The 10661-nt window shown below is 42.1% G+C and overlaps 1 pseudogene; it reads left to right on the top strand.

Annotated features, from left to right (window-relative positions):
- Positions 1-8755: 8755 nt before the first annotated feature.
- Positions 8756-9142, top strand: LOC110300737 (large ribosomal subunit protein eL22 pseudogene; annotated as a pseudogene).
- Positions 9143-10661: the final 1519 nt, after the last annotated feature.

A 10661-nucleotide genomic window follows, 5' to 3' on the forward strand; every position in this document is an offset into this window, starting at 1 on the left:
CGGCCGGATGAGGCCTGTGGTCCTACTCAGGCCGGTTTCTGCTTCCCTAACTAATGCAGTCTCAGGTCCCGCGCAATTGGATTGGAGCAGAAGCTGTGCTCCACTCACCAGAAGTCTTAAGATCCTGTGGCGGGTGTTGTGGGTAGCTGGCGAGTGTCAGCAGACCCTGCGCCCCAGCTGCCCCGGTGCTTTTCTGACCGGAAGAGGGTTGTGGCCCTATGTAGGCCGGATTTCTCTCTCCCCAACCAGAGCAGTCTCAGGTCCCGCGTGATTGGACTGGAGCAGAAGCTGTGTTCCACTCACCAGCAGTCCCAAAATCCTGCGGCGGGGGTCGTGGGTAGCTGGCGGGTGTCAGGCAACCCTGCGCTCCTGCTACCCCGGCGCTGATCCGGCCGGATGAGGCCTCTGGCCCTACTCAGGCCGGTTTCTGCTTCCCTAACTAATGCAGTCTCAGGTCCCGCGCAATTGGATTGGAGCAGAAGCTGTGTTCCACTCACCAGCAGTCCCAAAATCCTGCGGCGGGGGTCGTGGGTAGCTGGCGGGTGTCAGGCAACCCTGCGCTCCTGCTACCCCGGCGCTGATCCGGCCGGATGAGGCCTGTGGTCCTACTCAGGCCGTTTTTCTGCTTCCCTAACTAATGCAGTCTCTGGTCCCGCGTGCAATTGGATTGGAGCAGAAGCTGTGCTCCACTCACCAGAAGTCTTAAGATCCTGTGGCGGGTGTTGTGGGTAGCTGGCGAGTGTCAGCAGACCCTGCGCCCCAGCTGCCCCGGTGCTTTTCTGACCGGAAGAGGGTTGTGGCCCTATGTAGGCCGGATTTCTCTCTCCCCAACCAGAGCAGTCTCAGGTCCCGCGTGATTGGACTGGAGCAGAAGCTGTGTTCCACTCACCAGCAGTCCCAAAATCCTGCGGCGGGGGTCGTGGGTAGCTGGCGGGTGTCAGGCAACCCTGCGCTCCTGCTACCCCGGCGCTGATCCGGCCGGATGAGGCCTCTGGCCCTACTCAGGCCGGTTTCTGCTTCCCTAACTAATGCAGTCTCAGGTCCCGCGCAATTGGATTGGAGCAGAAGCTGTGTTCCACTCACCAGCAGTCCCAAAATCCTGCGGCGGGGGTCGTGGGTAGCTGGCGGGTGTCAGGCAACCCTGCGCTCCCCAAGATGTGGTATTCTATTAGTTGTCCTTCCACTAAGAGTTGGATTAAGCAAAGATTTATTCTGGAAAGAAAATAGAAGACTTTGTACAATCACCTCTTTAAATGTGTAAGACATTTGAAGAAAAAGGCATGCATCATGTCGATATTAAGAAATGACTTGATTCTTCCAATCCTGAAAAAAAATTGTATTTTTATTATTCTTCAACACTCTAATGAATGTAATCACCAAAATTAAGAAAGAAAACCATTCTGAACATTTCATGTAGGACCAAATGAATATATGTAACATTGAGCATCCTGTGGTTGAACCAGAAGTGCCCATGTAAGTAGAGAAAGAGAAAATAATGTTTCAATTCATCACACAAAAAATATAGGGACATGAATGGTTATGGCCCAGTTTCACCTTGACACAAACACTACCATTTTCAGAATATTTACCAAATGAACCTTATTTTTTATGTTTGTCTCAAGTTAGACAAATACATCAAAGAGATCAATTCTTCTTAATAAAAATCAGTGGCTTCCCAAAACACAGACTCTTTCTGTATCAGGAGGCCATCAGTAGATATTAACAAAGTCTCTGATTCTAAGAACACTAGATAGAATAGCATCCAGATAATTTTTTATTTCAGTACTGGAACAGACTTTAACCATTCTATCTCTCCCCAGTGTTTAGAAAGTTGAAAATTACTAAATCTTAAATTTCTCTCAAAATTCTAAAGATAGGTTGAGGTTGTACAGTTCAGAGAAGCAGCTAAATGGAATAGATAAGAACATCAAAGACTGGGCTGAACTGGGCCAGCCACAGAGAGAAAGAGGATTTTATATTCAGTTGGAAAAGATGCTGGTGAGAGAACTGGAGGTCATAAAAGAAGATTAAAGATGTGAAAAGAAATTCAAAACCAAACCCCTAAAATTCAAAGCAGTGGCAGAAATTTCATGTGATTTCTAATACTCTTCCCTATTCCATAGGTGCATATTTATAAAAGCATTGGACTACAAAACCCGAAAGGAATTCAGAGCTACTTGGCACATAGAAATAGTGCTAAAATTTAAAGTACATCAAGATTGGCAATAATAGACCCTTTATGAATGGCATTTCACACATACTCTCTAGAAGGATGATTAAGTTCACAACCTACCTAGAATTATGTTTATAATAGGAAGATTTCAAACTACTTACACAGAAAATTCTGGAAAGAAACCAGGAAAGAAGATGTTAACATAGAGAGCTCATAGAGACAGAAGCAACAATGAGAGACCAGTATGGGTCTGAGCTAGGTCTTCTGCACATATGTTATGGTTATTTAGCTAGAAGTTCTTGTGGGACTCTCATTTTTTCCTTCTTTTTTTTTTTCTTTTATTGGATATTATTGGATATTTTCTTTATTTACATTTCAAATGTCATGCCTTTTCCCGGTTTCCCCTCCGGAAACCCCCTATTCCATCTGCCCTCCCCCTGCCTCTATGAGGGTTCTCCCACAACCACCCTCTCACCCTGGCATTCCCCTACCCTGAGGCAACAAATTCCCTCAGGCCCAATGGTCACTCCTCCCACTGATGAGCAACAAGGCCATCCTATACCACATATGGGGCCATAGCCATGGATCCCTCGATGTGTACTCTTTGGTTGGTGGTCCAGACACTGGGATCTCTGGTGGGTCTGGCCAGTTGATACTGTTGCTCCTCCCATGGGGCTGCAACCCCCGCCCCTTCAGCTCCTTCAGTCCCTTCTCCAACTCCTCCATCAGGAACCTCGTGCTCAGTCCATTGGTTGGCTTCAAGCATCCGCCTCTGCATTTGTCAGGTTCTGGCAGAGCCTCTCAGGAGACAGCTGTATCAGGCTCCTGTCAGCAAGCACTTCTTGGCATCTGAGATAGCGAGATAGCATCTGGGTTTGGTGACTGTATGTGGGATGGATCCCCAGGTGGGGCAGTCTCTGAATCTACACCTTGAGTTCAGTCTCTGCTCCACACCTTGTCTCCATATTTCCTCCTGTGAGTATTTTGTTCCCCCTTCTAAGGACTGAAGCATCAACACTTTGGTTTTTCTTCTTCTTGAGCTTCATATGGTGTAACCTCCCCTAAGCCTGAAGCAGGCTGAGCCAGACCTTTTCTGCCACTAAGGAGATTACCTAAAATGGAGCCCTCCTAGATCACTCTATTGTTCAGTCACTGTCACTGTTCCTCTTCAAGATACTGCTATCTGCGAGGAGGCCACCAAGATATTCAGGAGACTACACCCTATCCTGCATGTCGCCACCTGCAGCTAGTTCCAGACTCCAAGGATGAATTGGTGGGAATGGGCCTCCCCTCCTCCCTTTATAAACGCAGTTGCCATTAAACATTTGAGCCTTGATCAGGAACCTTGTCTTGGCTCCATTTTTCTCTTGACCGCCTAGTTCCCCTCTCCTTTCAGCCCCAGTTTGCCTCCCAGGTGAAACCCAGTTCATGTGAGCTGCAGGTCAGTTTCCAACAATATGGTCTGTGAATTGTATCTTGAGTATTCTGAACTTTTGGGCTAATATCCATTTATCAGTGAGTGCATACGATGAGTGTTCTTTATGATTGGGATATCTCACTCAGGATAATATTTTCAAGTTCCATCCATTTGCATGCGAATTTGATGAAGTCATTGTTTTTAATAGCTGAGTAGAATTCCATTGTATAAATGTACCACATGTTCTGTATCCATTCCTCTGTTGAGGGACTCTCAAAAGTAAAAGAAGAGGATATCTCTGACTCTCTTGTCTGCACTTGGGGCACTTTCCTCCTACTGGGTTGCCTTGTCCAGCCTTGATATGAGGGTCTGTGCCTAGTTATATTATAACTTGCTAAGTCATGTTTGGTTGATACTCCTGAAAGTCCTGCTCTTCTTTATTTGAAGAGAAATACAGAAGGAATGAATCTAGGGAGGAGGGGAGGGGAGTGGAGGGACTGGAAAGAGTGGAGGGTTGGGGAAAACTACTGTAGGGGTGTAATGTATGAGAGAAGAAAAGAGAGAGAGGTGTTAAACATTAGTAGTTTCTTAATAAAGTCTGTCTTAAACCATTAAGAAGATATATATATATATATCCAGTTGGCACCAGCACCGGGTCACCTTGTGGAAGGAGTCAGCAGACACCCCCACGGTCCCTAGAGGACTCTCCATGCGATCTTAGGACCACTGGTGAGTGGAACACAACTTCTGTTCCAATCCAATCGTGCAGGACCTGAGACAGCATTAGGGAAGCAGAAAACCTGCCTGACCAGGGGCATAAGTCTCTTCCAGTTGGCGCCAGCACTTGGTCACCATGGGTGGGGAGTTGGTGGACACCCCCATAGTCAAGTGAGGACTCTCCACGCAATCTTAGGACCACTGACCAGAGAGCTCCATGCTCCTCAAAGGAGACACCACTTCCAGGCACTGTAACACACCCAGGATCTTTGACAACAGGATCCCAGGATAAAAGGAGCTTGGTCACACCAGTATTTCAGGGTCTCAGAGAAACTTGACTGCCAAGAACTCTGACATGCCCAGAATATCAGGTTCACAGGAGCCCACAAGCAAAGGATCACAGAGAAAGCTGGACTCTGAGGAGTCCTCAATCAACTGGGATTATAGGAAGGACAGGCTCCAATCAGATATATTGAAAACAGCAATTACTTGAGATAATCAGATGGCAAGAGGCAAGCTTAAGAACAGAAGCAACAGAAACCAAGGTTACTGGGCATCATCAGAACCAAAATCTCCCACCATAGCAAGTCCTGGATACACCATCACACCAGAAAAGCAAGACATGGATCTGAAGTCACTTCTTATGATGATGATGGAGGCCTTTAAGAAAGAAATACAGGAAAACATAGATAAACAACTAGAAACATTTAAAGAGGAAACACAAAAATGCCTTAGAGAGTTACAGGGAAACACTACCAAAGAGGTGATGAAATTGAACAAAACCATACAAGATCTGAAAATGGAAGTAGAAACAATAAAGAAAACTCAAAGTGAGACAACTCTGGAGATAGAAAATCTAGGGAAGAAATCAGGAACCATAGATGCGAGCATCAGCAACAGAATACAAGAGATGGAAGAGAGAATCTTAGGTGCAGAAGATTCCATAGGGAACATGGACACAACAATCAAAGAAAACGCAAAATGCAAAAAGATCCTAACTCAAAACATCCAGGAAATCCAGGACACAATGAGAAGAACAAACCTACGGATAATAGGAGTAGATGAGAATGAAGATTTTCAACTTAAAGGGCCAGCAAATATCTTCAACAAAATTATAGAAGAAAACTTCCAAAATCTAAAGACAGAGATGACCATGAACATACAAGAAGCCTACAGAACTCCAAATAGACTGGACCAGAAAAGAAATTCCTCCTGACACATAATAATCAGAACCACAAATGCACTAAATAAAGACAAAATATTAAAAGCAGCAAGGGGAAAAGGTCAAGTAATATATAAAGGCAGGCCTATTAGAATTACTCCAGACTTCTCACAAGAGACTATGAAAGCCAGAAGATCCTGGACAGATGTTATACAGACACTAAGAGAACACAAATGCCAGCCCAGGCAACTATGCCCAACCAACTCTCAATTACCATAGATGGAGAAACCAAAGTATTCCATGACAAAACCAAATTCATACAATATCTTTCCACAAATCCAGCCCTTCAAAGGATAATAACAGAAAAAAACAAATACAAGGACAGAAACTACACCCTAGAAAAAGCAAAAAAGTAATCCTTCAACAAACCTAAAAGAAGGTATCCACAGGAATGGAATCCCAAATGTATCATCAAAAATAACAGGAAGCAACAATTACTTTTCCTTAATATCTCTTAATATCAATGGACTCAATATCCCAATACAAATTGGAAAGGAAGAAGTCAATATATCACTTTTTGCAGATGATATGATAGTATATATAAGTGACCCTAAAAATTCCACCAGAGAAGTCCTAAACCTGATAAACAGCTTCAGTGAAGTAGCTCTATATAATATTAACTCAAACAAGTCAATGGCCTTTCTCTACACAAAGGATAAACAGGCTGAGAATGAAATTAGGAAAACAACACCTTTCACAATAGTCACAAATAATATAAAAAATACCTTGGTGTGGCCCTAACTAAGGAAGTGAAAGATCTATATGATAAGAACTTCAAGTCTCTAAAGAAAGAAATTGAAGTAGATCTCAGAAGATGGAAAGATCTCCTATGCTCATGGATTGGCAGGATCAATATAGTAAAAATGGCTATCTTGCCAAAAGCAATCTACAGATTCAATGCAATCCTCATCAAAATTTCAATTCAATTCTTCAACGAATTAGAAAGGGCAATTTGCAAATTCATCTGGAATAACAAAAAACCTAAGATAGCAAAAGCTTTTCTCAATGATAAAAGAACCTCTGGTGGAATCACCATGCCTGACCTAAAGCTGTACTACAGAGCAATTATGATAAAAAAACAAAACACAAAAACAAAAACTGCATGGTACTGGTATAGCAACAGACAGGTAGACCAATGGAATAGAATTGAAGTCCCAGAAATGAACCCACACACCTATGGTCACTTGATCTTTAACAAGGGAGCCAAAACCATCCAGTGGAAAAAAGACAGCATTTTCAACAAATGGTGCTGGCACAACTGGCAGTTATCATGTAGAAGAATGCAAATTGATCCATTCTTATCTCCTTGTACTAAGGTCAAGTCTAAGTTAAGTGGATCAAGGAACTCCACATAAAACCAGAGACAGTGAAACTTATAGAGGAGAAAGTGGGGGAAAGCCTTGAAGATGTGGGCACAGGGGAAAATTTCCTGAATAGAACAGCAATGGCTTGTGCTGTAAGATCGAGAATCGACAAATGGTACCTCGTAAAATTGCAAAGCTTCTGTAAGGCAAAAGACACTGCCAATAAGACATAAGGCCACCACCAGATTGGGAAAGGATCTTTACCAATCCTAAATCAAATAGGGGAGTAATATCCAATATATATAAAAACTCAAGAAAGTGGACTCCTGGGGGTGGGGGGGAAGTGGGGGGGGAAGCATGTGGGGGACTTTTGGGATAGCATTGGAAATGTAAATGAAATAAATACCCAATAAAAAAAAAGAAGGTGGACTCCAGAAAATCAAATAACCCCATTAAAAAATGGGGCTCGGAGCTAAACAAAGAATTCTCACCTGAGGAATACTGAATGGCTGAGAAGCATCTGAAAAAATGTTCAACATCTTGAATCATCAGGGAAATGCAAATCAAAACAACCCTGAGATTCCACCTCACACCAGTCAGAATGGCTAAGATCAAAAATTGAGGTGACATCAGATGCTGGCGAGGATGTGGAGAAAGAGGAACACTCCTCCATTGTTGTTGGGATTGCAAGCTGTACAACCACTCTGGAAATCAGTCTGGCGGTTCCTCAGAAAATTGGACATAGTAATACCGGGGGATCCCGCAATACCTCTCCTGGGCATATATCCAGGAGATGTTCCAACTGGTAATAAGGACACATGCTCCACTATGTTCATAGCAGCCTTATTTATAATAGTCAGAAGCTGGAAGGAACCCAGATGTCCCTCAACAGAGGAATGGATACAGAAAATGTGGTACATTTACACAATGGAGTACTACTCAGCTATTAAAAAGAATGAATTTATGAAATTCCTAGGCAAATGGATGGGCCTGGAGGGCATCATCCTGAGTGAGGATCACAAAAGAACTCACATGATATGTACTCACTGATAAGTGGATATTAGCCCAGAAACTTAGAATACCCAAGAAATAAGATACAATTTGTGATACGCATGAAACTCAAGAAGAACGAAGACCAAAGTGTGGACACTTTGCCCCTTCTTAGAATTGGGAACAAAACACCCATGGAAGGTGTTATAGAGACAAAGTCTGGAGCTGAGATGAAAGGATGGACCATCTAGAGACTGCCATACCCAGGGTTCCATCCCATAATCAGACTCCAAACTCAGACACCATTGCATACACTAGCAATATTTTGCTGAAAGGACCCTGATATAGCTGTCTCTTGGAAGGCTATGCCAGTGCCTGGCAAACACACAATTAGATGCTCACAGTCAGCTATTGGATGGAACACAGAGCTCCCAATGGAGGAGCTAGAGAAAGTACCCAAGGAGCTAAAGGGGTCTGCAACCCTATAGGTGGAACAACAATATGAACTAACCAGTACCCCCCAGAGCTCATGTCTCTAACTGCATATGTATCAAAAGATGGCCTAGTCGGCCATCATTGGGAAGAGAGGCCCCTTGGTCTTTCAAACTTTATATGCCCCAGTACAGGGGAACACCAGGGCCAAGAAGTGGGAGTAGGTGGGTAGGAAAGCAGGGGGCGCAGGGGGTATGGGGGACTTTCAGGGTACCGTTTGAAATGTAAATGAAGAAAATACCTAATAAAAATTGGAAAAAAAATAAAAATAAATTTTTAAAAATGGAGTTATATACAAGCCTAGGTCATAATACACTGGAAAGCAGAAGTAATTTATATCTAAATTTTAGTGTTGTCTGAGTTCACAAAGTGGAAGCTTGCAATCTGTTTTCTTCTTCCAATTAAAATATAACAATGGCTTTTCTGCCTCCTCTGCTTCCATGGAGCCTGTGAAAAAGCTTGTGGTGAAGGGGGGCAAAAAAAAATATAAGCAGGCTTTGAAGTTCACCCTCAACTGCACTCACGCTGTAGTAGATGGAATCATGGATGCTGCCAACTTTGAGCAGTTCCCCCAGGAGAGAATCAAGGTGAACAGGAAAGCTGGCAATCTCAGAGGAGGAGTTGTGGCCATCGAGTAGAGCAAGAGCAAGATCACTGTTACTTCTGAGGTGCCTTTCTCCAAAAGGTATTTGAAATATCTCACCAAAGAATATTTGAAGAACAACCTCTGAGACTGGCTGTGTGTTGTCGCCAACAGCAAAGAGAGTTACAAGCTGCGTTACTTCCAGACTAACCACGATGAAGAGCAGGAGGAGGACGAAGATTAAGACACATTGGTCTGCAATGTTTTGTAGTAATTCATAAAGAAAATTTAGGAACAAAAAAATATATAACAATGAATAAAACTGGAAAGTAATTGAGTGCAACAAGTTTATAGGAAATGATACTAATGGCTAAACCACAGTGCCCTAATAATCTCTGGGTTCAGCAATCCAAATCTTATGACCAACAAAGTGAAAACCTTTCCAGGAAACTGTTGTTATCAGAGTCTAAATTAACCATCTTGCCATGAGCTCTTTGACTATTTGCTTGTTATCATCATCATCTCTGGCCTCTGAAAGGAAAAAAAGGCTATAGTTTTAACATTCTAAGTGAAATTAGCTAGGCCCACAGGTATATTTGATTCCTCATATGAGGACTCTAGATTTAAGATTTAATCAATATTTATCTAGATTTTTTTTTAGATACAAAAGTAGAAAAGAAACAGTGTGGAAGGAGGAAGGAGTTGGTGGAAGTTGGAAAGAAGAGAGGAATGAAATGGAAAGAAAAGCAAACACTGTGCCTTTCTATATATGATATCTAGACTTTAAAATGTAGCCATGGAACTATTTGTGTGGATGGAAGGGGAAAGAGACCAGAGAAGGAAGACAAGGAAAGATGAGTATGAGCAGAATACTGTGTATGTATTAAAATATCATAAAGAAACAATATTTTGCATGATTACAGAAAATAATAAAATAAATTTAAGTCACACAAAGCAAAATCTGATAGAAATGCTGATCTTCCCAATTCAAGGTACTCATTGACTTTGGATGAAACAAACTAGTAAATTATTTTAAAAATAATTGACAGGCACAGAAAGAGACTCAGTAAGTAAAGGTGCTTGCTAGAACCCACATGGAAGAGAGAACAGACTCCACCAAGTTGTCCTCTTACCTTCATACATTCCGAACCTACACTGTGTCATGCCCACACTACTCCTATCCTCAATTAAAAAAATAAAAAATACCCCATAATTTAACCTAACATTTCTTACATAAGGGTCTCACCATCTGTTTGAATTTTACTTATGTTGATACCACCATCTATTTCTACAACACTACATGAAGCAGATAATAACTTAAACACTTCTAAAAACAATGTCTTGAAGGTCATCACTTGGTTCAACTGGATAAAAAGGAAGATTGGTGATGGACTGTAAGATTTCTATAGCAATTTCACAGTATAATGCCAAGACTTAGTAATATGTAGTAGTATATACTTTATGACTTCCTGCTATTTGGGAACAAAAGATATTAATTCCACCCAACAATATACCCCTGTGCTGTCTATACTTGTGTTATCTTTATGTTGTTATTATTTTTGGGCCATATATAATATTCTAATGCCTACTCTCTTTCTCACACAAACATTGGCTCTCAGAGATGCAGAGAAATCAGAATGAACAATTGGTGTTCTTCATCAAGAGAAGTGTCTCCTTAAACAACCATAAGCATTATATCCAAGAACCAAATTATGCTGGTAATTTGTTTTATTTGAACTTTAACTTTTATCTCACTATATGCA

This window comes from Mus caroli, unplaced genomic scaffold (assembly GCF_978045245.1).
Source record: "Mus caroli unplaced genomic scaffold, Mus_caroli_1 scaffold_10, whole genome shotgun sequence".
Taxonomy (NCBI): domain Eukaryota; kingdom Metazoa; phylum Chordata; class Mammalia; order Rodentia; family Muridae; genus Mus; species Mus caroli.